The sequence below is a fragment of the Bactrocera oleae genome, chromosome 2, assembly GCF_042242935.1.
Source record: "Bactrocera oleae isolate idBacOlea1 chromosome 2, idBacOlea1, whole genome shotgun sequence".
Lineage (NCBI taxonomy): Eukaryota > Metazoa > Arthropoda > Insecta > Diptera > Tephritidae > Bactrocera > Bactrocera oleae.
In genome coordinates, this window is record NC_091536.1 from 54,326,939 (window position 1) to 54,353,958 (window position 27,020).

A 27,020-nucleotide genomic window follows, 5' to 3' on the forward strand; every position below is an offset into this window, starting at 1 on the left:
CACGTAATAGATAAAATAGACATACAGACCATCGAGATTGGTGAAAAAAGTTAAAAATAAAAAATACCATAAATCAAACAGAGCAAATATGATAAATGTATAAAAAGCAACAAGGCGCTCTTTAAAATTGCCTTTAATCGCTCAATTAGTGACGCCAAGGCTGTGAACTCTTGCGAATAAGCAACGTAATGAGTGTAACGAGTGCTGGTAACTGGAGTAGAGCAAGGTCATTGCGGGCGAAGAAGAAGTAGAAAACGCAGATGATTATGATTAGTACAAGCTACACTCGGTTAGAATTGGGGGATTGCTTTGTCAACGTAAAAATCGAATATCCAACACAATATAATAGGCTCAACATGCGGTTGTTTAAATAAAACAATATATAATTAAGTATTTGTCCTCAAATTCGAATTTAAACTATAATCAAACAATAAGTTTACATGAAAAATATAGTACGTATCATTTTACAGCGAATCAGAAAATATTTCCTGAAGTAATGTTTTGGAGATATGGAATTTTTACCTAAAGTACCTGTAAACACCGGAATACTCTCTACTCAACCGTAGTTGGTTCATCGGTCGTGTCGTTTAAAAAATCTGCACCACAATGTTATATTGCCTGCAGTGCTGCTTATCGATTTTTTTTTTTTTAGAAAATAAAATGATTTGTGTAAAAAATAAACCAATTAAAAAGAAAACCAAACAAATTAAATTCTTAACACGGAATATAAAAAATGTATATCGTAAATTAATCTAAGTTAAACAAGTAAGGAAGGTAACCGTACATTTTCTACTTTCGCAAAGTCAAATGTAAAAAAGTATACTCGTTTTAGACTTCTTTGTAGATCTTGTCACCTTGTTCTATGTTGACCGATATTTTGAACAGTTTTGGTTTAATTTAGATGATTTTTGGTCACAAGGTGGCATACTTTAAACGCATTATTCAGGCAAAGTTTTGCGCCGATATAATCATTGTTGCTTGATTTTTATAGTGGAAAATGGAAAAATCAGATGGAATTTAAAATGGTGTTATATGGGAAATATGCGTGGTTGTAATTCGATTTCGCCCGTTTTCGTACTTTAACATAGAAATATGAGAAGAATATTATGTAGCGAACTTGGTTGAAATCGGTTAAGCAGATCCCCTAAAAGTGGTCGGTGCCACGCCCACTGACTAATTGTGAACGTGATTCCTATAAAGTCATCTTATACCATCCCACAGATAAAATTTAATGTCTCTGGCGTGTTTAGTGTTTGATTTATCGGGCTTTTAGTAGTTTTTAACAGTACCGTTATATGGGGGTGGGCGGGTTTATCACACGATTTCACCTATTTTCACACCGTCGATAGAAATGCTAAAAACATTTGTTCCCAACGAATTTTGTTGTTATAGCATTAGTGGTTTACGAGATATGCACATTAAGCCTATTACGGGGAGGGACCCCGCCCACTATTAAAAAAAATTTACACTGCAGATGCCCCTCCCTAATGTAATCCTGTATACCAAATCACAGTCTTATATCTTATTGTGGAGCTTAGTTATGGCAATTTATCTGTTTCTACTTAATGGCGTTTTGTGGGCGTGGTAGTGGTCCGATTGCGCCCATCTGCAATACCAACCGTCTTACGGTACCAAGAAACATGTGTACCAAGTCTCATAGAGATATCTCAATTTTTACTCAAGTTATCGCTTGCACGAACAGACGGATAGACAGACAGACAGTCATCCTGATCATTTATATCTAATATAGATAACCCTATATCTATCTCGATTTGGTTTATGTGATACAAACAACCGTTAGGCGAACAAAACTATTATACTCTGTACAACAAGTTGCGAAAGTATAAAAATATATAGCATTTGAAACATAAATATCCCCATATTTTTTTCGGTACGTATCGCGGAAAGCCTCGCAACATTATTTTCATATAAGAACTATATTTTGATATATTCCAGTATCAAAAATGTGTTACCTAACCTAACAAGTATTTAATTTTCTAAACATAAAAAATTAAGAAGATCCATGAAAACAATCGATGTTCCGCGAAAACTGTTAAAGCCAGTTTTATGAAATCGTAGAACATGTCTTCGAGTATAATTTTTGTTTTGTTTCAAAATGTGGAAAGAAACAACAGCGCATTTTTTAAAATATAAAAGTCGAGAAATGTATCGTGCTATTTTTTATGAAATTCTTTCACTACAACCGCATAGTTTGGATTCTTACTGTATGTACGGCCTTTCAGAAAATGCAAGTGATGTAAAACTCCTTTGAAATTTTTGAAGCCTTGTCAATCGGGTTTAATGTTTTCAAAAACGTTTTTGTGCAAAAACTCTCATAGGCATAATTGTTCTTTTGATATCGAGCTTTACAATATCGACGAAATACCCACATATAGCCCCCTTTTTCTTAAGCTGTTTTTAATGTAGTTCGTCAGCAGCTCCAAGTAGAAGATTGTTACGAATGAAAAAATGTCTAATACAAAAATATATTTTTAGTATACGGATATATAACCCTGTTTGCAAAGATATTTTACTAAGAACTGTGGAAAAATTCTCAGAAAGTTTAAATGAAACTCGAAACTTCTTGAATGCTTCACTAAAACCTTAAACTGTATTACTAACATAAGTAATTTATAATAGAACTTATATTGACTAAGTATGAAAATTCGAATTAATCTCTTAATCACTATGGTATTCATGGCCGCAGAGTTTATCATACGAAAATGTTTTATTACACATATGTAGATAGAACAATTCCATTTCTAGATAATACGAAAGAACTTCAAGTTTCCTAAACACATTTATACTTAAGCTCTAGCTTGTAGTACAACGTGAATCTGATGTAAGAATAATTACAAAAAATAAATATTTTCGCTTAAATACCTGATGAAAAATAGCAGTTAATGAAAAAAATTGCTTGAATTCCTTTTATCACATTTTGCTATTTTCTTCCCACTGGGCAGCATTAAAGTACCTAGTAGAATTAAATTTGCGTATACGCTACAAGTTCCTGAAACACTTGAAGGATCAGAAAATTGAGAGATCTAAATACAGGTTTTAAGGGCGGATAAACATATCTGTTGAAAATAAGTACAAGTGACAGCGTTATGAAAGTCAACCACCGGTGCTGTCGGCAATTCGCTTTCGTTTTCTAAACCTTGCTTGAAATTAAATGTACTGAATCAGTGCAATAATTATATTATAGCAAGTATGTAGACTAGACTAGTTAAACTAGTTGGCGGTTGCATTATGATGCATTAAGCAATTTTTAACGGCACTTTACTTTTATTTAATTATCTTAGCGTTGCTTTGCTTGTTTACACTTATGCGATTACAAATACCATACTAGATATTCGTACGGTGACAATGAAAGTAGCAGTTTCTTGGTTAGGAGTTTCTTTTATCTTTTTATGGTGAAATTGTGGCAGTAATCGGCGGTTGAAGTGAACGCAAGTAGCTAATGCGACTCGGTTATTTAGTTAATATATTAGTTTATGGCATGACAAGTTTATTGCTCTCTATTATAAATACATCTGAGTTTGGTTTCAATGGCAACAAATTAATGACTGTTTATTCAACGTGTGCGTATTTGCGAATACAGAAATAACGGTAAACTTTTATAATGGTTTTTAAAGTTTGAACTTCTTCCCAAAACAGCTCCTAGTGATTTGTTAGAAAACAAAAAAGGTCAAAAAGATTTTCCTAAAGCAGTATTACGATATATCACGGATGATCTCAGGGGTGAACCAATAATCTTAAACATTGAATTTATAGTTCTCCGTACGAAGATAAAGCTATGTAAAGGTTTACTATAGTATAATTCAAGTAGGGCTTACGACCAGCAAAAGCTACGAAGTAATCAGTAAACATGACGAAGTAAATATATATGTTAAAAATTAGGTTACTTTATATTTTGTGGTTCCAATTAATTTCACTGATTATAATAACTTAGGTGTTAAGGCGAACTGATTATTTAATGATAAATGTGGTAGTACCCTGAGCATGGCTAAATGCAATTCCTTAATCTCACACTCGACTAGGGAATGAGCCAATTAGTAACAAACACGACAAGGGTTAACTTTAGTGTGACTACTACTTCTACGTCGATGTAATAGTCTCATAGAAAATTTTTTTTACGGAAAAATCAGTTTAGCCCCTTGGTTACCGCCGAATAAGTAAACCCAGATAGACAAAAATTGCCGGAGTTTGAGGTCTAAAATTATAATTTCGATATCTCAGTTCCAGTTGAAAATTAAGTCTGGTATGTTTATAGAATTAGCAGGAAGAGAAGTATAAGCTGATATTGCATAACATACGGTAAAAAGTGGTAACAAGATTAAACAGAATAAACGAATTGAGAGAGCTAAGTACCTCAGAAAGAAGGCCGAAAAGATATTAATAGTTCTAGCTATGCCGAAATGTTTTCGCCATACGATCATCATCATTTGCGTTTTGCAACGCTTGTGGAGGTATAAAATATAGCATATCTATGGATCAACAAGATTAATGTAAAAATACCTCAAAGTTGGAGAAAATCAACAGATATAACTTTCACGAGTATGAGCTTTTTTTGGTACAGAGTAGCAAGCAAGAGATCTTATTAACTACATGCTATTTGTACTATCACTGTCCAATATATAGAAAATAAATGAGCACTCCGGCTCATTATGACTACGTAGGATCCGGGTTTCTTCGCTCTTCTGAAAGTACGGAATTGAAAAAAAATATATATAGGCCTTTTGTTCCCTGAATACCAACGACAAGCTCAATCAAATAAGCGTACATTAAGCTTAACCAGGGTAACCTAACCTAATTTTTAGCAATCTCGAGTGACAGGAATCATACTCTACTTATAGAAGTGTCAAGTCAGCATTAACAATCATAATCATTAAGCGTATATAATTTAGAAAGTTATAAGTCTATTTTTTCTTTTTAAGTAAGCCTCATTTATTTTATTCAAATGTTGGAAATTAAATAACCAATTTATATAGCATAATCGAATACGACTTCCGGAAAAGTCCGCTTAAATGTTATGCAAAGTAAATTTTCTTATACTTAAAACACGAAAGGAGCCACTGAAAAGATAAGAGTTTAAAAGTGCCAAGTAGTCATATTTTCCACATTAATGATTTTACATACATGCGCTCGTGAGTGTTTTTATGTTACAACAAAATCAAGTTATGAATTCGTAAAGCATACTATTACAACAACTACAACAATTGTACTTTCTACATGCTTTGCTTCGCACTTAATTATGCAATACTGGTACTAAGTAAATATTTATGCAATCAAACACAAAAGGTTTCTTTCACTTTCGGCAAGACTTCAGACGTTGGTCAAATCACATCCTGACTTCGATGTGAGTGATAAAATGATGCTGCGAGGGATCGTGCCAACATATGTTAATTTTGACATGTTGATCCGCTTTTTTCTTAAAAAAGAAACACAGGTTGGCATTGATTTTTTCCACAACAACAACAAAGTTTACATGTAAGCAGGTTGTCGACTTTTCGCCTTTTGCTGCAGCTTTCGACTGATCTGCATAAAGCGGCGCAACTGGTTTGCATGTTGCATGTCGCATATGCAACAAAATAACAAAGCATGCAAAGGAAAGAGCGTTCGCAAGTGTAATGTGAAAAAAAGATAGTGATAATGCTGTCATACGACTCAGATATACGCAGATTCGAGCTGCATGGTCCAAGCGACAGGTGGCTGCCGTGTGTGAATGAAATTTCTTTTTGTGGTTTGTTAAGTGCAGATTAAAAGATCGCTGCACTATGATCCGATTAACAAGGCGGATTTGAGACACTTTTCGCGAATTCCAACGGAAAATAGAAAGTGATCAAGTTTTGGGTGGATTGTGAAGTGCGGCAATAAATTTTCAACTATAATCCGTTAGATAGAATTCGTTCGTATCGGACATCCACTTTGTGTCAAACTCGTGAGATAGTTGCTTTTTGCGGGAGCAGACGATAAAAGCAAAAATATTTGCGGATCCGTAAATGCCAGCGTACATTTTATTTTCGAGTATTTGTATCACTTTTGCTCTGGAACAGAAATTTTGAATTTTGTAAAAAAGCAAATAGGAGGAATTGATATGCCTTTTAAAACGAAAGCATTGAAAATGTATTAATAAAAGTCATATAGATCGTCGAGATTTATGACAAAACTTTACTAATAAAAGAAATTTCTTGTTGTAACTGAATTATCAAAAAAAAAACCAAGTAAGGAGGGCTAAGTTCGGGTATAATAGAACTTGTAAGGATCAAAGTCGGAAAAAAATATTTTCGAATTTCAATAATATATTTATATGACAGGTTGACCGACAATTTCGGTAAAAAACTCGCAATAGGAACTGGCATCCACACATTCGGTATCTGAGTGCTTGAATAGTTTTGGTCCGTCTTGCACAATTTTTTGGCATAAGATGGCACACATCAAAAGTACTATTCATACAATGTTTTATCCGGATACATTGATTGGTTCATGATTTTCGGAAGCTACGATGTTTGCCCATCTTTCTGGCAGTTTGTGGATAACATCCTAAAAGAACTTCTCCGACTTGGAGGTCAAGAAAGAATCGAGCCAATTTCTGAGGTAGAACTTCCCACCCACAGTTTTCCAAATAGCTTTTAACTGGCCATGTGGCCGAGCGTTGTCATGATGAAAAATTATTGATTCGTGTCTGGTCGCATATTCTGGTCGTTTTTCCGCGATGGCCTTTTTCAAACGAATCAATTGTTTTCGGTAGAGGTCCCCATAGATCGTCTGACCTGATTTCAATAGCTCATAATAGGGCACACCCTTGTCATCCCACCAAATACATAGCATAACCCTGGCACCATGGATATTCGGCTTTGCCGTGGATGTCGATGGTTGGCCGGGCTTCACATACGATCTCTTGCGATTTGGATTATCATAATGAATCCATTTTTCATCGCCAGTGACAATCCGATGCAAAAATGACTTCTTTTGGTGGCGTTGAAGCAACATTTCCGACATGCAGAATCGACGTTCGACAGTACCTTTGAAATGAATATAGCCACAGATAAACACGACGCGAAATAATACTAGTAGAGCTTTTGAACACCGCACGAATTAATGCATACACCCAATATTACCTAGCGAATTTGGTGCAACGCCTATTGTCCAAATTTGACACCGGGTTCTTTTGTACCATCTCAAGTGTAAAATTTTATGTTTCTGGCACTTTTAGTAGTTTTTAACAGAACCGTTATATGGGGAGTGGGCGGAGTTATCGGATTATAACCCATTTTGACAAGGTAGGTACGGATGCCAAATATATTTGCCCAGAGGGAATTCCGTTATTATAGTTTGATTGGTGTAGGAGACATTTACATTAAACTTATTAGAGGGCAGGGTCACGGTCACTTTTTAAAAATTTATCAACCATAGGTGCGACTCGCTAATACAATTCGTTGGACTAAATAACAGCTTTTTATCTTATTGTGGAGTTTAGTTATGGGACTTTATATGTTTTCGATTAATGACGTTTTGTGGACGTGGCAAGGGACTGCTTGGGTGTTAAGGAACATGTGTATCAAGTTTAATCAAGATATCTCTGTTTTACTCAAACTAACGCTTGCACAAAAACTCACACATAAAAGAAATAAAATAATTTAGGAAAATAAATATTTTTGAGAGTCTTCCGCGAAAATACAAACTTTTTGGCTATTAAAAATCTTTCAAAGCAAACTTAAATAAACGAGTATTTTAAGTTCCAATAGTAAAAATTTACATACAAATATTAACAAGTTTCAGAGTACTAAAACCACGTGGTAGATGTACCACATTCATATGGTGAAAAAATTACCTGCACTTGAGCAATTTCAGCCAATTATTTAATCAAATTGAAAGGCCAAAACGATCCACTTACTCCGAGGGCGATTGCGAGGTGCTACAAATGTACGAGAGCACAAGTTTACTTCCCAATTGAATGAGTGTTCGTATATATGTATGTGTGTAAATGTGAATGCATCAAAGAAAGTAAGCGTTGTCTTTTTGGTTTTTGGCGAAAATGCGCAATTAAATGCAGAAAAATAGTAAAAAAAAAAAATGTCTAACCCATAGACGTCCAATATGCACACAAAAACACCCATATGTAGACTTGCAATCACTTTACAGTGCTCTTGTATCATTTCTAATAATATGACCAAGTCAATGACATTCAATTAAATCGCCAGCGAACTAAGTAACCGAGTACCAAAAGCTTAGAAAGAAAAGCAATAAAAAATAATTAACTTTTTATTTTCTTAATTTACACTTTTATTACAATGCCGTTTTTCATTATTTCAATTTAATTAAGCTAGTTTTATCTAATAATCACGCGTTTTCTAAAAGTTAAATTTGCGATCAACAAGATTGCACGACAAAAAAATATTAGGTCAACCACAAATCAGAGGCTTACTTTTGGTTTTGGCTAATGAAAGGCCTTTCTGGTTGAGCATATATATTAGGTAAAGTAAAAAGTTCGTTCGGTTTTTTATTGATTTTTCAAAAGATGATAACTTTGTGTACATTTGTCCGATTTAAGTCAAATATGTGCCGTTTTGTTCGTAAACTTGTTGCCAACGAGATGCCAACTTCATTATACCCCTCTCGTAGAAGACTGCGCCCCTATTGCCAAAAAACTCGGAGAGCCAATTTTCACAGACCTCTCTTGAGGCCAACTTCTCACCATTAAGCGCGTTCGCCATGGACAGGAAAAGATGATATGGTCGTAAGTGACCCATTTTTCATCGCCAGTCACAATCCGCTTCAGAAACGGGTTCTTTTTTTTTGCGATTCTGCAGCGATTCGCAGATGGAAATTCGGTCCATCATATTTTTTGCGTTAGTTCGTGTGACACCAAAACATCGAGCTCCTTTTTGAATCCAAGGTTATGCAAATGGTTCCAAACGGTTTGTTGGCTTATCTTTAGTTCCTCAGCAATTAAATAAGTTTCCACTATTTCCATGATTTTATCGCAATTTTCGACGACAGGCCTCCCGACGCGTGGTGCATCTTTGACATCGAAATTACCGGAACGGAACCTAGCAAATCTCTTTTGTGCTACACGTTCGTTTACAGTATCGGGCCCATAAACTAAATTAATGTTTTCAGCCGCTTTGGCTGTTTTTCGCTTTTATCGAAGAAAAATTGTAAATTATAGCGAATTTTCTCTTTGTTGCTGTCCATCTTTGACGAGCGCTCACAACAAACTGAGTAAGTCAATCGAAAAACTGTCAAAGACAAACTTTTAGCGCGAATAAACACGTTTTCAGCCTAATATTATATTATATAAATGTGTATACCATAATAAAGGGTGACTAAATAGCAAACACAGATTTTGCTTTTGATAAGTCTTTGCATCCGTCATTTCGTCCGCTCTTTTGCGAGTGTGAGGAAATTAGTATAGAACATGTGGCTTCCATTCGCCAATTTTTATTCACTATGCTTGAGCTATGATCTCTTGTGAAAGCATAAATAAATACAATACATATATACACCATCTGACCAAATTTGACTCGGACTGACCCTTTTCAACTGCGCGCGCAGCCTTCTTCTAGATCGGTACAACATATTTTTATGTTCGTGTGAAGTTTGATCTCCAATCAGTCAATTAGTGTGTATTTACGCTCGAAAAGTTTGTCTGGCGATTTTTACCATGGGGAAATAAATTTAACGAGTTTGTTTGAAGTTTTGTGTTTCCAAAGAAATCACGGATACGGAATTGAAAATGTTGCATAAGAGTAATGAGGAGTTTACTTTATTACAAAACAAGCATCTGAGTGGCACATGTATTCGGTGAAGGTTGCAAAGTCTTCGAAAACTTGCCTTATACGAAGCGTCCATAAAACTTTGTTAATAACATCGAAAAAAATTGAAAAAAAGAAGGCTTGAAAATCGTCGTGTTGACATCAGAGGATCTAAACATATCGTATTGATCGATTCAACACATTTTTATTTTCATGTTTTGGGTATGAAGCGCGTCAATGCTAGACTCGTAGCAAAAACCCTGAATGTTTCACAAAAACAACGTCGAGTAGAGGTCGCAAAACAGATGATTGACAATGCAGCTGGCACATGGCATCGAAACTCTCCAACAATCTAACGAAAGGCGCTCCAAAAATGAGCCAAAATCGCAGCAATCAAAATTCGCTGAAGACCATTCCAGCCGAGACTTATAAGAAATCGAAACTACCCGTTAAATTTTGATCAGATGGTATTATAAATACTGGTTAGTTATAACAATGACAAATTGAACAAAGCAAAGACCTGAATGTCATTTAAAAAAAAATTGCGGTCTACGTAATGAGATGTGTTCAACTTCGAAATAAACTCAGAATCATTGTAATATGCTCAACCTATGAATTTTGACTTAACATCTTTGCGTATAAAAATTTTTTATTTGGTCACCCTGTACAAAAATATGAGTTGAGTTTATAATCCATCCTGACCAGCTTTGTTGCGAAAAATCTGTCGTTTGGCGTGCAACTATGAGCTTGGCTTTAACTACCGCAAACTGTAGAGGAACCTCAATAATATTAAATAATAATATATTTCAATCGTAGAATTAAAGATGAAACCATGAAATTTCCACTTAACCAAGAAATTTCAGCGTTGAAATTGCTCGTGACAAATGATGACATGAAATTATGAAATAAATGAGTGAGACATTCATGCCGCCGGAACAAACCACAAAAGAAATTAATATTACTTTCGATTTTTTTGGAATTCGTAGTTGATTTGCACTTTGTAGGTGGAAATTTTTTGCGAAATGAGCAAATCCAAAAGTATGTCTGTTGAAAATATTTATGTTGTAAACACTGTAATTACATTTGCACTTAGAAAGTGGAAAAGTGAGAATGTTCATCATTAAAATGTCAGGAAATATACATATACTACCAGATTTTCAAAATTAAATGAATTTACCGTCGTATACTTAAACTTTCTGAATTATAATTTAAAACGCAAACGCGACGTAATTTAGGATAAATGGCAAACGAAAAGCTTGATTTAAGAACAGATTTTGGATGAGAGACGCAATGGATCTGTACCTACATGTATGTATTTCGAAACCGTCGATAAACAGTGAGTTTTGCGAACATTTTTTAAAGAACCTTAAACTATAGAAGCCTGAACGACAAATTCAATCATTAAAAACGGCCACAAATTTCTGATATCCTGTAGCTAAATATAATATTCTTCTCAGTTCCAGAATTCAGCAGAAAATCGTCAACGATGCTCTCATCGTTAATATTTTTTAAATTGCTTCCATATTTTATTCAATTGTTAAAAAAGTTATATAAAGCAGTTTTTTATACACATATCGTGTCCTTTCGCGTCCCTTTTCCGTTCGATTTGCGTCTCAAGGACATTAATGAATATTATATCGCAGTTCTGAATGAGATTGAAGTACAGTACGAGCGGGGACGAATTATCAGAGGCGAAACTTCCCTATATTTATGAAAAACGAAGTTCACGAGACTGCTGAAGATATTCGCCATATGGTATATCCAGTGTATTTTTCGGGATTAGCTTTAGAAAAAAATTGTTAAGGCTGCGGCCTAGCTTTAAGATATAAGATATAGGATATAGGATTCTCGAAAATGTCGAATTTAACTTCATCGAATTGATAATTGGTTATTATTAAATTTTGTTGATAAAAAATATTATAGTGGTTCCCAACTTTTTGTCTAATTATAAATTAGTGTATGTTGGCAGCTAAACAAAACAAAGAGTAAAACTTAATAAGCCTTTAAATTTTGATCCAATCACACTTTTTCAACCAGAGGGAATAGCCGATTTTTCATGGATAACTTTTGAATTTCAAAACACATTTATAAAATATTTATTCAAAAGAGGTTCGACTAGACTCAATGCAACGTTTGGAATGATCAATCAGCGTATGCATAGATTTTTTATGTCATTTACAACATAGGAGTGTTTTTTAGCACCACGGCTAAGGTGATTGAATAGCTGGGATATTATCACATATTATCGAAAACTCGTTCACTTTTTCATGTGGAACAAAACGCGCACATACCTTTCTTTTACGCAAATCTTCAGATGAAATTTGCACCAATACTAATAATTTAAGAGACTTTTTCCACAAATCCAACACGATTTACTAGCTTCTGGACGACCTGGTCTTTGGTCGTCATTTAAATCTTCACGACCATTTTTGAATGCTGTAAACCACATAAGTACAAACTTGAGTACGCCTCATACAATCATCACCGTAAATCTTTTTCATCCAATTGTATGACTCAACGATTTTTTTTTTCCAAATTTGAAACAAAATTTTATATTTGTTCTTTGTAAAAATGGGAAAATATCAACTTTAATTGAAATGGCTGTAACTTTAACATCTATCATTTACATGATGTTAGGTGTATTTGAAAGAGGATGAAAGTATCTTTTTAATGCTGTATGTTGTATGATTTAAATATGAGGTTCAGTTATTTTTTGAAACACCTTGTATGTTCAATATTAAAATCGAAGTTTGGCAAACATTTGCTCTTCTTTAAAATTATGTGAACTGTTCTAACGTCATCTTCTTAAACTTTTCGAAAGTACATTTCGCTAAATAAATATTTAGCTTGCTTTAATGCAATCCAAGTTTACGCAAAGATTTTTATCAAAAAACAGCTGTCATTTATTGATTTAAAAATATCTTCTTATTCTAATTAAATAAACACAACTGTATGTAATTCATTTTGATGAGCCGACTCCATATTGAACAAGGCAAACTAATAATATTTCCACATGATTAAGTTTATATACACAGATACTTGTCTTTATATAGTAAATAAGGAAAATCCGCGACACAAATAACCTCGATAAAATGTAAAGGAGTTACTACTTAGAAATTTGCATCAACCAATAGGATATTAAATATGAAAACGCTACTCATAGGTCATTATGTATTGACGCTCAATTTGCTTCATTACTGGCAAATTGAATTCGAATTGGATTTTATAGAAATTTAAGTAATTTCAGAAATTTAGGGCAATTAACGGTGAATATTGCACAACACGGCACTAAAAGTCTATACAACAACAACTATTCATGGATTCGATTTGCTTGCGTGCCATGCACTCGTCTGTATATTTATGTGCTTTTGTAAAATGTATAGATGCATTACCGACAACAACAACAAGAACAGCTACGACAAAAATATGTGTAGTTTTAAAATTAAGAAAAAATGCGCTCAAAATTTTAATTGCAATTATTACATAAACTTTGCGCAACTAAATCAAAATACCAAAATGAAAACAACAAAAACCACAATAATAAATACAGCAAAAGCAATCAAAGTAAGTTAGTAAAAGACGCAACAGGTGTAGAGTAGCCAGACTGGCACATACATACACATACATATATATATTTTTATATAGATATATGTTATCAAGCGACGGTGCATGCTTCTGTGCAGTTATTTGTGCGTATGTATGTGTGCATAGTTATTTTATAATACCTTCTCCATTAGTACATATGTATATATATATATATGTGTGTGTGTGTGTGAATAGTAAACAAAATATTTTATGCTCTGATGAGCCGAGTGGGCATATGGGGTTATTAAGCGCTCAGGCGGTAAAGCCCACAGGCAAAGCAGTTGCTTTAAGTAGCCACATTTTACTATTACTGTGCCGCTAACAAAAGTATATGTAGGACTATGTGTGTATGTGTAAAACTGTGAATGTATGAAAGTACAAAAATGTCAACAACGAAAATATAAAAATGTCTCAAAAATGTCACATTAATGAAAAGTATGCATTTTTGGGGACATATTATAAAATATGTACAGTAGGGTGGGTCGACGTTTGTAAAAAAATATATGATTGTTAACTGGAGTACCGATCAGCAATAAATTAAAGATAGATGTAAGCAAGAATATTTGATGAGAAGATGTTTATCACGATATATTCTTTTTTTCTAGTTTAAGCAATATTATATACATATATTCTTTTTCGGTGCTGGCAATACCACACAAGCAAACCGGTAGTATTGTAAAATTTATAACGGTTAATTATCACTCAATACTTCAAAAATATATAGTTTTGAAAGCCACCTGAAAAACAATTGTTCAAAATGTCGACTGGCAATGCCTAATTTGAAACTCGATACTAAGTTTTAAAGAGTGCATCAGTTGCGGAAAATTGAATATAATTTAAAGTTCATATTAGAGTTGACATTTTATCTGCAAAAACACATGAAAAGAGAGGCTACTTTAACCCGGAACACATTACCTCTAGAATCATTAAACAAACTTGTTGCAGTTAGAAACTATAAATTATCGACTACCCCTTATCGCTCAAAAATTGAGATTATTTCGAATTGCTTCCACATCAATCGTATTTTTCGGATTTACGCGACATTTTCTGTTTTTAGAACACGAGAGAAAGGTCGCTGGAAAGAAATTCCAAAATTGAAGTTCATTTAGAAGCAAATATTAAAATCATATTACGTTATGATGCTGCATTAGGTTAATATGTTACTTTGTTTGAAAATGAGAAGAGATGTAAGACTCTGGAAGTATTAGAGATTATTTTACGCATAATCTTTGCATAAGTTCTTGATAATTTCAGAATTTGCGAATCTGATATCCATCGGTTATTTAATCTACCTCTAGATTTGTTTTATCAGGGAAGACACTTTTATTCACGAGTTTGCTAGGTGCTTAAACTCACTGGGAGGTCAACTCCACTTGTCCATAATCTGGGTTACCGTTCACAGGAAAATTTTCGGGAACAAAAAAAGGCAGACGAGTTGGTAGGAAATAGTTGTACATTTTCTCTGTGAGTGTCCAGCTCTCTCCCAAACCTGACATAGGACTTTTAGAATCCATCAGGTACCAAACATTGAATGGATGTGGACAAAAACCATAACGGAGATAAGTAGTTTTACTAAGAGCACCAAGTGGTTTGAACGCAACATTGAAACGAGATAGCAAGATTTAAGGATCTTACGATAGTATATCAAAATGGCACATCTAACGCTAATTGAGCCCGAAAAGGCTGCACTTCCACCTACCCACCTACCACTCTTGATCCTCCAGCGATCTCAACCATACAAGGTAGAACGAAAATGCAAACTTGTTAACGAATCTTAAATCTCCCTAATAAATCGCCCTTATAAACATGCAGACATTTCGATATGCAATTTTTAATTGAATGACAAAAAAGTAACAAAAACAGGGAAATTAAATAAGCTGAAAAAAACAAAAAATATAAAATATATGTATCAAAAATAATATATTAAAAAACGAAGTACAGAGACTGGCGGGTAATGAATATAGCAAAAGACGTTGCAAATAAAGAGATGTTAATATTATGGCGTACGGGAGTAACTCATATTTTATAATTACCGAAATATATATGAAATTCGTCCGACCAGCTGTCATTGCACCTGTTAGCCAACTGTCACAACTGTCAGATGCCACTTGCCGGTTGAATCTGGAGCCGCATGTAGCCCCTAACTTTATTCTTATTTCTTGATGAGCACCTAAACGCGACGTTTGTCACCCCAAAGTGTGGCCAGCAGAGACGTCTAAATACCGCCAATATTTACGGTCACATATTTTTCTTTAAATTTGTATTATCTAACTCATGGCATAGCTATGTTATTGTGATCTGCTTTGTGACGTTTGTTGATGCTTTTGGCAGCGTGTTGTCGCTTTGGTTGATTTATTTGAGCGCAAACAAAAGTATAAGAAACATAATTAATGAATAGCTGGATAAACGAAACGAGCTGAATGGATAACTAAGAGAGAGCAGAATTGTTGCCGAGTAGGTGGGATTGCTGACGTTGAGTTCGCGTTTGACTGAAGCCCAAAAAATCGTGCCTGGAGAAGTCAAAAGTAAAGACAAAGTTGATTTGTTTTTGTGATTCCAAGGGTATTGTCCACTAAGAATTTGTTCCACCCGGCCAAAACGTTAATGCGGTATTCTACCTTGGAGTTTTGAAGCGTTTGGTGCGCTGTATTCGACGTGTTCGGCTCGAATATAGCGAAGATGGAAGTTAGCGTTTGTTGCACGATAATGCACCGTCTCATCGATCGACGCTTGTGGCCGATTATTTGACCAAAAATAACAATCAACCACTACCCGTATTCACCTAATATGGCACCGTGCGACATCTATCTTTTCGAAAAAATGCATTTGCCAATGAAAGGAAAGCGTTATGTAGACGTGGAGGCCATTCAAAATGCTTGCACCGGCATACTGGCAGCCATACCGGTCAACAAGCTAAAACACTCGTTCGACATGGTTTTGGACCGTGCAAAACGCTGTATTTAAGCAGGAGACTATTTTGAATAAAATTAATTGATTTTGCCGATAAAACCATTTTTTTTTTTTTTTTAAGTCCTGTTTACTTTGGAATACACCTTGTATATCTCACACATTGACCGATATTTTCGGTCCCAAGAAATGGGTTTTCCAATTTAAAAGTGGGTGCTGCCACGCCCACTGTCAAATTTTGAACGCGGTTCCTATAAAGTTATCTCATACCATCCCTGACATAAAATTTAATGTCTCTGGCGCGTTTAGTGCTTGATTTATCGCGCTTTTAGTAGGTTTTAACAGTAATATGGGGAGTGGGCGGGATTGTCCCCCGATATCACCCATTTTCACACTGTCGATAGAGGTGCCAAAAACAATTGTTTCTAGTGAATTTTATTATTATAGCTTTAGCGGTTTAGGAGACATGCACATTAAACCTATTAGGGAGCGGAACCACGCCCATTTTTAACAAAATTTTAAACTGCAGATGCCCCTCCCTAATGTCATCCTGTATACCAAATACTAGTCTTGTATCTTATTGTGGAGCTTACGTCCATCTGCAATACCAACCGTCTTAAGGTACCAAGAGACATGTGTACCAAATAATAAAGATATCTCAATTTTTACTCAAGTTACAGCTCGCACAGACGGACGGACGGACGATGGACAAACAGTCACCCGGATTTCAACTCGTCTCTTCATCCTGATCATTTATATGTAAATATATATATATATATATATATATATATATAATTCTATATCTAACTCGATTAATTTTAGGTGCTACAAACAACCGTTAGGTGAAGAAAACTATTATTCTCTGTAGCAACAGGTTGCGACAGTATAAAAAGGAAAGTGTTAACTTCGGTCGCACTGAAGCTATAATACACTCCACAAATAAAAAAAAAATCCGTACAAGAACTTGGTTTTGATAAGTAATCCGATTTGAACAATATATTTGGATATTGCTGCCTTTTACAGTAATCTTTGCGAAATGTAGGATAATTTGTCAAATAAAAAAGTTGTTTTGATCGATTTCTGTATAATTGTAAATATGTGCATAATAAATTAAATATACTTCTAAAATTTTTAGGTATTCAAAATAAACTTTTAAATGAATAATAATTTTTTATTGAATTACAATTAATTTTGATAAAATACTTTTGCAATTTGTGCCACTGTTGAACACTTATTTTTAATGTGAAATAAAAATTTACAAGATATTATGGTTAGTTGCTAATTATCTTTTGTTGTCTCAGCTCTTGCGGTAGTTCGTTCAACATCAACATGCAATATTTTGCACCTCGAAGAGAAGATATCAAATAGCTTTGGATACTCGTTTTTAGTGCATTTCATTTACAACAATAAATTTTCTGATTTGCATTCGTGGCTAATCATGCATACACTTATTAATCGAGTACACTTGTTTCGACATAAGTACACATGTATCCAGGGAGTAAAAAGCATTTGCGAGTTTGATTTGAAAAGTAATTCATTTAAATGATGTGAATTATTTATGTGCAGCTCATCTGAAGGTGGTGAGAGTTTTGCAGATAGTCACGCTTTATTAAATCAGCTCAGCCAGATTAATGAAATTCCATCAGACAACAACTATATTTATAATTTAAAGCATAGAAAACAGTAATTGATTGGACTGAATGACCTTCAGACATCCACTTAATTGAGTTAATTATCAAATTATCTTACACATATTGGAAAAGTGCTAATTGACAGTCTGTAACCCCGGAATAATAATATAAAACAAAAAACAAACAAGTAAGAAGGGGCTAAGTTCGGATGTAACCGAACATTTTATACTCTCGCAAAGTCAAATGGTATACTCGTTTGAGATTTCTTTGTGGATTGGCTGATATTTTCGGTAGAAGGTCAACTATAGGCACTGGGGTCCACATATTTAGTACTTAGGGGCTTGAACAGTTTTGGTTCGATTTAGACAATTTTTGGTCACAAGGTGGCATACTTTAAACGTATTATTCACGCAAAGTTTTACCCCGATATAATCATTGTTGCTTGATATGCATAGTGGAAAGTGAAAGAATCAGATGGAATTGAAAATGGTGTTATATGGGAAATAGGCGTGGTTGTAGTCCGATTTTTCCCATTTTCGCACTATAATATAGAAATATGAAAAGAACGTTATGCACAGAATTTGGTTGAAATCGGTTAAGCAAATCTCAAGATATGGGTTTTCACCTAAAAGTGGGCTGTGCCACGCCCACTGTCTAATTTTGAACGCGGTTCCTATAAAGTCATCTCATACCATCCCAGAGATAAAATTTAATGTCTCTGGCGTGTTTAGTGCTTGATTTATCGCGCTTTTAGTCGTTTTTAACAGTACCGTTATATGGGGAGTGGGCGGAGTTGCCATCCGATTTCAACTATTTTCACACCGTCAATAGAAGTGCTAAAAACATTTGCTCCCAGTGAATTTTGTTATTATAGCATTAGCGGTTTAGGAGATATGCACATTAAACCTATTAGAGGCGGAACCACGCCCACTTAAAAAAAAAGTTTAAGTGCAGATGCCCCTCCCTAATGTGATCCTGTGTACCAAATAACAGTCTTGTATCTTATTGTGGAGCTTAGTTATGGCAATTTATTTGTTTTTGATTTATGGCGTTTTGTGGGCGTGGCAGTGGTCCGATTACGCCCCGCAATACCAACCGTCTCACGGTATCAAGAAACATGTCTACCAAGTTTCATAAAGATATCTCAATTTTTAATCAAGTTACAGCTTGCACGGACGGACAGACGGACGGACGGACAGACAGTCACCCGGATCTTCATCCTGATCATTTATATATATATAACCCTATATCTAACTCGATTAGTTTTAGGTGATACAAACAACCGTTAGGTGAAGAAAACTATTATACTCTGTAGCAACAGGTTGCGAGAGTATAAAAACTTAATTGAACCATTTAAAAGAGGAAATTTTCGACAAGCACGCCAATAAATGTATGAAAAATATAATAAGAACAAGAACAACACAAGAAAAGTTGGGTGTATTGACTCGCTTATCGCAATATTAAGTAACTCGCTGAAATAATTAAAATAAAAGTAAAGCGAATTGAGCGCGTATCAAGCGATAGAGTGAGAGAAAAATTAGTGATTAATTTACTACTTAATCTTTCTATAGGTCACTTATAACTTATGGAGAGAGGTTTAAGTCCAAAGCTTTTTTTTTATAGAAAATCAACTTTTCGTGCGAATTATGTTCTAATATACTGAGTTTGTACTAATAGTCTATCTAGTATAAAGAAATCCATTATTATATAATACCTATATGGCTTTAGTAATATGTATGTCGCCTTGTGTGAGTGATCACGCTATATGGCATTAGAAAATATAAATAAGATAAAATGTGAATAGTGCTTGCTATCCTAATACTGTAACAGCCAATCACGCGTAAGTTTGGTTTCGTTTATTTTGTTGCGGTGATTTGGAAGGCAAAGAAGCATCACTTCTGGAAGAGGAATTGTCGAATATATCGATGAAATAGTGACAGTCGTCAAAAAGAAGTTCGATATATATCGGCCCGACACCAGTATCAAAAAAAAAACCCTCATGTGCCGAATTTCCATCTGCGAATCGCAACAAATTGGTATATTTCTGAAGCGGATGGTTACTGATTATGAAAAGAGAATCACTTTGTATAATGTCAAGCGAAAACGGTGATGGTCGAATTGCGGTGAGCTGGCACAAACGGTGGCCGGTTTGCTATATCTCTCGTGGGATTGGCAGGGAATATCTTCTATGAGCTGCTGCTGAATTATGTTCCATTTGGACAACGCCAGGCCACACTCGCCATTAGCGATTCGCCATCAACCTTATTATTTTGGTTCTTGCAGCAAATGAATAGTACGGGTTTCTGTCTATGGCGAATGATTTTGCTGGTGCAAAATCAGCTTCAAGGAAGCTTGTAATAATCGACTGTCCCAGCTTTTAGCCAATTCATTCAGTAGCTTAGACTAAGACTTAATAAGTTTATCATTGATATTATAAGAATCAAGAAACGGCAGCAATTTCGACGTTAAGATCGCTTTCGAGCCATTAGGTTTTTAGAACTTAACAAAGATGCATTTACAAATCCTGATTCTACAAATGGATACTTTTTAATCCTGTAAAAATTGGTAATTAAGACGCCTAAGCGGTAGTTTTCCGAACAGAATTGAGTGTAGTCAGGATGGAAAAGTCAAACTGAGTGTATATAAATCCTAGGCTTTGGTCGCAACGTTCAGCATATTTCTACATATGAATCAGGTGCCCATAATCCTTAGATAAGAAGAGATAAGAGCTTGAGTCCAGAGGACGATTGCATTGAATAATTAATTTTTATTTCGTTCAAAAACGTTTTCTCGTCTTGGCTGCTTTACATTTGTATGATAAATTTTTCTAGCTTTACTCATCTTCGATTATAAAATAAAAACCCATGTGTTCGAAAAACTTAAATACTAATTTTTTTACTTCAATAATTCGTATAATCGGTACCAAATACTGAGAAATGGTATTGTATTGTAAAGGGTTTACCAACAAGAACGACGTGATGTTAAAAATACTCAAATTTGGTCAAAATGGGTTCTGTGGTCACCGCGGCTTTGTTTGCATATATTCAGTCATTTACACCAATTTTCGATGACCCAGTTCAGCATTTCAGCTGGAATTTCGGCTATAGTGCGCTGAATACTGTCTTCGACCTCCTCGAGCATTGTTGGTTGATCTTAGTGATCATTTGACTGGGCCGTTTCTTAAAATTAACGAGTCAGCTGTCTTTCAGCCAAGAGAAGACATTTTGGAACAACCGGCTGTCATACTGTTGTCTAACTCATCACATGTGGGATATTTTATAAAGTTGGCAAACTGGGAAATATTTTAAATGACGCAACTCATAGTTCATTAACGAACTTAACTAAAAAGTAATTATAAATCTAAAGAAGAAAAAACAGGAACATTTTTAATAGAAATGACGCAATGAAAATTAGTAATGAATTTATTCTTCAGTAATTAATTCTGCTTATGGAACAAAGGACTTCTATTAATATTCAATGAAAAAATTTTCAATAATTACTATACTAAACAAACTGGTCTATGGTTTTATATAAATATAAAACAAAAATAAGAGAAATTAACATCTGAAGAACAATGCCAAAATTATTTGCACTAAAAAATTAAATAAATAACATAACAAGTAAGGAAGGGCTAAGTTCGGATGTAACGGAACATTTTATACTAACGATTTAGACAATTTTTGGTCACAAGGTGGCATACTTTAAACGTATTATTCACGCAAAGTTTTACCCCGATATAATCATTGTTGCTTGATATGCATAGTGGAAAGTGAAAGAATCAGATGGAATTGAAAATGGTGTTATATGGGAAATAGGCGTGGTTGTAGTCCGATTTTTCCCATTTTCACACTATAATATAGAAATATGAAAAGAACGTTATGCACCGAATTTGGTTGAAATCGGTTAAGCAGATCTCAAGATATGGGTTTTCACCTAAAAGTGGGCTGTGCCACGCCCACTGTCTAATTTTGAACGCGGTTCCTATAAAGTCATTTCATACCATCCCAGAGATAAAATTTAATGTCTCTAGCGTGTTTAGTGCTTGATTTATCGCGCTTTTAGTAGTTTTTAACAGTACCGTTATATGGGGAGTGGGCAGAGTTGCCACCCGATTTCAACTATTTTCACACCGTCAATAGAAGTGCTAAAAACATTTGCTTCCAGTGAATTTTGTTATTATAGCATGTATTTAACTGCAGATGCCCCTCCCTAATGTGATCCTGTGTACCAAATAACAGTCTTGTATCTTATTGCGGAGCTTAGTTATGGCAATTTATTTGTTTTTGATTTATGGCGTTTTGTGGGCGTGGCAGTGGTCCGATTACGCCCATCTGCAATACCAACCGTCTCACGGTATCAAGAAACATGTCTACCAAGTTTCATAAAGATATCTCAATTTTTAATCAAGTTACAGCTTTCACAGACGGACGGACGGACAGACAGTCACCCGGATTTCAACTCGTCTCTTCATCCTGATCATTTATATATATATAACCCTATATCTAACTCGATTAGTTTTAGGTGATACAAACAACCGTTAGGTGAACAAAACTATTATACTCTGTAGCAACAGGTTGCGAGAGTATAAAAAATAATAAACATTTTTAGCGATATTTCCAAAAATGGAAAGCGGTAAAGTCGAACTAAACAAATGCATACACAAAAGAAAAGAAAAATAGCCAAATATGCATTGAATAATGAATAACGAAAATTATTAGTGGCAATAACAATAAATAATGGTCGTACTTCATCAAGCCTGTCTATCAGACAAATGCCGATGTTAGTAATTAGCTAAACGAAAGATGTAAGTAAAACTAGTTAACTAAAGTTGGCAAATTAAATAATAAGCACAAGAGAACCGCAAAAGCAAATTAAATAAAGCAACACCTTGACTCTAGACGATATTTGGTATATTTCTGTGAGACTCTAGCTGGCATGGCCCATGCGTGACTTAGTCGCTTCACGTCCATAAAATACAAATATGCACATACTTCTTTTATATTGGCGTGTATGCATGCATTTAGTAGAGCGCTGGTTCGCGTTTAAAATTCTGCCTCACGTCGTCTTGTTTTCGAATACCTTACAACCACATTCCGATTTCAGTTTCACACACTGGCATTTAACTGCTTTTCGCAACTGCAAATTAAGAATTGCTAAACGGTACTTGTATGTAAATATATATGTAAATAAGTATAATGTCCACATAGTATAACAAAAAGCCAGTCAGAGCAATTTCGCTGGCACACATCCATTAAATTGTGTTGAGAACTGTTTGTTGGCAGCGGCAAAAGGGAAGTTGTGTTATGGAAAATTATTGGAATATTTCATTTTTTGTTGCCTGTTATGAGAAATACTATTATTGACTGGGAAAATTCGCATACTTTACTATTTAAAATATTGTCATACAGATTGACATGAATCAAATAAACATGAACATGAAACAAAGAAAAAATAGAACCACCCTCAATTAAACTCAACAGAAGTTTAAAAAGTATTAGGAATATTTCACAACTTATCATTTTAATTAAATATAATTAATATTTAAATATTTATTATATGATAGGGTAACCCTTATTCTAAAACAAAATTTTCAATTGTCTTCTAGAACCAATTCGGCCTTTGAATTGAATTCGCATATTGTAGTGTTTTCATTCCGAAAGAGCTTCAGCAAATTTTACTAGAACTCCCAGAAAATATTAGGTTTGTGCCTAAAATGCTAGTAGCTTCGAGCTATCAGAAAGAATATTAAAATTGGCAAGTCACTCGCACAATGAGCGAAATAACGTAACAGCAGCTCTCTAAACTTCTTACGATCTTAACTTGTTGCTCTCTTCTGTAATTTTTTAGATTAAAAACTCTTTTCCAGCAGAAGCTTGCTAAACTTTGACTTCTGAATAAACTATAAAAAATTACTATGTTTAAAAAATATAGCCTAGGAAAAGAAGCATTTTCCATGTTTAGATTGTTTAAATCAAAATTTCAAAACCTATTTCTTTTCACAGTGATACCATTGTCAAATGTTATAAAATATGCGCATTTTGACAGTGCTCTTTTGAATCATATCACATATGGTCTCGATAGCGACTTAACGATAATACGTAAGCGTAAAATTAAAAAATAAGAAAATTAAGGTAAGTTTAACCTCACTATGTTAGTGCTCTCTTTCTATTTTTATTTTGCATTGTAATTTTTGCATCTGATTAATTTAAAGAAGTTTCACTCGAATTATATTGTTTATTTGGTTCTAGCTTCTGATGTGTTGTGCGCATCTCAATGATATCTTGAAGACAGTAAAATTTGTATTGTTGTTTCACAATAAAAGCAAATATCTGTATCATATTATATATATAAGTAATATAAATGGATTGATAATAACCCTAGTAATACTATTTTCTACAGCTATTTCAAGCTGAAATATAATAAAAAAAAATATCAGAACCGTAATTTTCAATCTATTTTTAATTACATATGCTGCAGGCGGGCCTTGAAAAGCGGATTATTATAAAAAAAGATCAAACATTGGGTAGACCACTTTAAACGAAGTCAAGCTGCCATGACGAATAATGCAGTCTTGAGTTTCAAAATTATCTATAAAAGAATTATAATTTTTGAATTTTTAAGAAAGTTGATAACAGATAAAGCATATGGGAAATGTTTTTTCCTCAAGTTTATATCCTCAGTACAACGAGAAAGTGTTTCCTGAAGCATGATAATACAAATTTACTACCTCGGATTATTTTTCCCAACCAAATCTTAGGAGAATAGTTTGCCTTTACGGTGGCGAAAGATGAAGTATGTTTTCTTACGTAATAGCGATAGGACATTATACTTTATAGGATATTAGGACATGGACAGTTAAAATAGAAAGTAATTGTAACATTTTTTTCTTTATCTAAGTGGGTACTTAGAGGAACGCTCATATCTCATATTTCTAAGCTTAATAACGCCCTCTTTGTCATAGAGAATTATATAAGTACGTAAATAATACGAAATCGCCACAAATTACATTAATGGACTTGATCTACTTGTAAGTGAAGAGAATGGGGAAACTTATTCCACAATGTTTCAAATATCTATATCAAAATCTATATCTATCTATCTATCTAGCTCAAAATTTACCTGAGGCTTAACTTGCGTAAAGAATTGAAAAAGTCTCTAATGAAATTTTATGAATAAATAGAATGAACTTTTAAGGGACAAAAACAATTTTCACTTCTCTTATACTAAGCTTAACGGTAATTACATAGACTTGGCTTATATAAAAGTCTTTGAATCTTTGAGTTCTATGAATTTTTTCGCGGTTTGTATGGAAGGTTCCACCTTTTATAAAACAAATGTTCCACTTACCTGTAAAGAAAAAAAGGATAGAAGGTTATTAGTAAAGTGTTGAAATAGCAAATGTTTTCTTGATGACTAAAAAATATGTGTATGCATATGTGGTTGAAAAATCGAAATTGAAAATTTTTTAAACAACTGGTCACAAAAAACGTAAATTTATTTTATATTCCATATTTTTTATTATAATTGCACGCGAAGTAACAACTGAACATCAATCAAATAAGATAGAATTGTAAGCTAATTATAGAAATATAGACTTCTGGTATATTCATGCGAGCAGAGTTGAAATCAGAAAAAAATTATATTAATGAATGTTTGCTTTGGCCATTAGGCTACAGCGGTGGACATATAATGGATGACACTATAAAAATTTCCGATGATATTATTGTATACAAAATTATTTGGTAGCAATAAAAGGCTCCACGAAAACATTGATAAGGTATCAAACACTTTCTTGTATGTATATTGCAAATTCCAACAATGATATGCTAAATATCATAACTTGACCTCCAAAGTCTTTTTTAACTTTCTCTATCCTTTGAAGAGAACTCTAGAAAAGTACTGTGACGTGAACACGGACCGAATCATATCAAGAAGATGAATGAGTCTGGTTATTGGATACCTAGGTCATGCGATTGAGACCCGTTTAGGCTTTTTCTTATGGGGGTCAAATCCATAACGCATGCTTTCAAACAATGTTCGACGGACCAATTTAAAAAAACAAAACAAAAACAAAAAAAGAAACATTAAAACAAGTAGTGTTCTAACAGGTTTTCCTTAAATCAATCTACATAGATACACTGCTATTGAGTTCTTCGGTTGCCTAGGATAATTTACTATAAGTGTTTTGTAGATGTTTTGCCATCACATATTTTTGGAAGAAATAAGCATAGTACAAGGGTCGACAATTTTTTCGAAACCCATAGCATTTATTCTTGTCTTAAAACACTAACCTTAAGTAAAATATTGCCATGATATTACATCCAATCATTTTAAAATTATTGGACTCAAAGTAATGCTATAATTGCTATTTTCGTTTCCAGTGAATGTGAATTTCATGTCGTAATGAAATAACACTTCCTGAAGATAGAAAACACAGTTGGTAGAAAAGTAAAATCTTTCAAATTAGGCCCATCTTGACATCGAACGGGTATCGTAAAGTTGGAGGACTGTTACAATAAATACATTACTCTAAAAGAAAATATTATGTCGAAGAATAAAGCCATACTTGCAAATAAATTCATTGTTGTCGTATTCAGTTACTTAGACAAAACATTATAGTTAAATAATACTGTATTGATTTAAAATCACTACAACTAGGTGTCCTAGTTTTTTGTCTTACACTGTACGTAAGTTTAACCATAATAGATGCTGTCTGAATGCAATCTTGCAAAGACAAACGTCAAAAGAATTGCGCAAGATGAAAAAACCGTTTACAAATACAAAGTCGTTAAAAAAAATCAGTAGCAAATGGACAGCAGAGAGAAAAAAAGAACAATGAAAAACACAAATAAATGCATATAAATAGAGGAGATAAGCTGGTTTAACTATGGTATATTCGTAGTTAACTAGATCGAACAACATCTGGTAATAAAACATGAAGAAACAAAAACAAAATTGATCGTATAAAAACTGTCAGTAGAAGCAAACATACAAACACATATGTATATATTGTACGTAAGAGCAAAAGTATAATGCGCCTGCGCACCTCATGCCCGTCAGCTCGTTCAATTCAAAACTGAGTACATGAATATGTACACCCATACATATATTAATGCATATTTTCAGCAGAATTACGTAA

General features: G+C 34.0%; 2 protein-coding genes and 1 long non-coding RNA gene across 13 annotated transcripts in view; 1 reads left to right on the forward strand and 2 right to left on the reverse strand.

Annotated features, from left to right (window-relative positions):
- The window catches only part of LOC138859033 (uncharacterized), a 59,211-nt gene extending 43,424 nt beyond the window's left edge, over window positions 1-15,787 (reverse strand). The window contains exon 1 of the long non-coding RNA XR_011398073.1: window positions 15,377-15,787. This is a non-coding gene — a long non-coding RNA (uncharacterized lncRNA). The remainder of the gene's footprint in view (window positions 1-15,376) is intronic.
- The window catches only part of qin, a 180,142-nt gene that overhangs the window by 103,122 nt on the left and 50,000 nt on the right, over window positions 1-27,020 (reverse strand). The window lies entirely within an intron of this gene.
- The window catches only part of LOC106620053 (daxx-like protein), a 74,681-nt gene that overhangs the window by 5,261 nt on the left and 42,400 nt on the right, over window positions 1-27,020 (forward strand). The window lies entirely within an intron of this gene.